The following is a 2195-nucleotide window of genomic DNA, read 5'->3' on the forward strand; positions in this document are numbered from 1 at the left end:
TAAAATTGAAACAAAAAAAAAAAAAAAGGCACACATTTGAACGTCAAGCCCATCCTGATCGGTATAATATAATAAAATCTTAATTATTCACTTAAAAAAATAAGGATAAAATTAAAGTGAATAATTAAGATTTTATTATATTCATAGTTTATAAATTTATTTTTGTATAATCTTTTATAGTTTTTTTTTATAACAATAATCTTTTATAGTTAAAGTATCTATATCTTATCATAGAATTGTATGTCTATGATAATGAATAAAAAATAAATAAACTGAATTAAATATAATGTGAAAATGACTAACATATGGAATTCAAAAAGTCATAATTCTCATGAAATAATTCACCAATAATTATATCGCCAACATAAAACTAGTAACGGAGAGAAACAGGCCTTAAGATAAGGAGAAAAGCTCCCAGCCAGATTGGTTTAAAACTCATTTTCATACCAACCAATGAAATCACGACACGTAGGTGCTCTAGGAGAAAAAGAAACTGCACCTGGCAACACCAAATCCCCAACTCATCTCCCCTCCTTTCTCCACACGTAACCCTCTCTCCCTTCCTTCCTTCCATTCTCTCATTGCATCAAACCTGCACCAAACCACTCATCTAAAGAATGTTGTATTGGTTGAGATTTCAGAAGTAACTAGAAATATCGCCAGGTGTTGGTGGGAGCAAACAAACTAGAGAGGGAATTCGATTGACCTTATATACGTGCAGCAGTTAAATGGTGACTGGTTGGAGCAAATGATGAGCTCATTTGGCGGATTTGATCTTGTAGTTAGTGGCAGCCCTTGTAAAAATCTTGCTGGTAGCAACAGGCATCATCGAGATGGACTTAAGGGTAAAGAATCTGCACTCTTCGACTATTACTTTCGTATTCTGGACTTGGTCAAATGTATCATGACAAAAGTACAATGATTCCATGTAAAGGAGCCTTTATTCTTGGTACTTTTGGTTAATTTCAATTTCTTGGATCTATTTCCTTTTGTTTTTTTTTTTGTTTTTTTTTTTTTTAATTAAACAGTGAAACAATAACTTGCGAGATTCTTTTTAAGCTTCTGCTTAAACGAAGGGAGAGAAATTCGGAGGGATTGAGGGGTTTTTCTATGAGAACAGCGTGAGAGTATAGAGATGGGGGAGGGAGAGAGATTGGGAGATGAGTTGGGATCGGATGTTGCCGGGTGCTGTTTCTTTTCTCTTGGAGCGCCTACGTGTCGCTATTTCATTGGCTAATGTGAAAATGAATTTTAAACTCATCCAGCTGAGAGCTTTTCTCTAAGATAATATAGAAGAAAAGATAAGGAAAAAAACGTACATTGGGGGGCAAAGTCTTGGGCAAGAAATAAGATTTGAAGGAAGGCCTGCAGTTGTAATTCGTAATTATCAGGGATGAGCTGGATAGAGGAAGAAATGCTAGAATCGGTTTGCAGGTATGAGGGCAGTAGTGATTATGGAGGGGTTGAGAAAAAACTTTTGGAGGGCTTTCTTGGTGATAATGAAGTAGAAAGGCGAAGAGGCAAGAAAGAGTAGTTAGAGAGAGAGGACGCCATTAGCAGCTTCTCGTATGCTGCAATCTCAGAGATGAACTTTGGTTTCTATAATTTATTCGTGAAAAATGGTAGTTAGATTCAGTTGGCCCCCCATTCAAAACGAGAAATTATATACACACGTCAATTTACACAACAGTCCTACGTGGAATTAATTTTATTTTTCAGGCTAGCGCTTGGCAGGACTAAAGTCTAAAATTGTAAAAGAAAAAAAACTAGAAATCTTCTCTAACCCATGCCGCACCTTACCTCACCTCGTCTTCCCCAAATTTCAAACCCAAAATCCGCCACTACCATCCACACCGGTGCTGAATGTAAGTCTCTCTATAGATCTGGCCACCACCATCCAAATTGATAGTCTTATTCTCTATCGTTTTGTATTAATTTTTCCAGCTACCAAGCAAAAGGTAACCCCCAAATCAAACCCAGATCAGAAAAAATCACAAACCCAACAGAACTAGATCCAATTATCATTGACCCAATCCCTAAATCCAATCTTATGCAATCAAAACATCCAAAGCCCATAAACCTCAAGGTCAGAAAAATTGTAAAAATGATAATAAAAAATCTAGAAAATTATAGAACACCCAACACCATTAAAGGCAAGATCAAATAAAAACCAAATTCTGCAAGATGAGATTTGG

The sequence above is a fragment of the Juglans microcarpa x Juglans regia genome, chromosome 3S (assembly GCF_004785595.1).
Source record: "Juglans microcarpa x Juglans regia isolate MS1-56 chromosome 3S, Jm3101_v1.0, whole genome shotgun sequence".
Taxonomy (NCBI): Eukaryota; Viridiplantae; Streptophyta; class Magnoliopsida; order Fagales; family Juglandaceae; genus Juglans; species Juglans microcarpa x Juglans regia.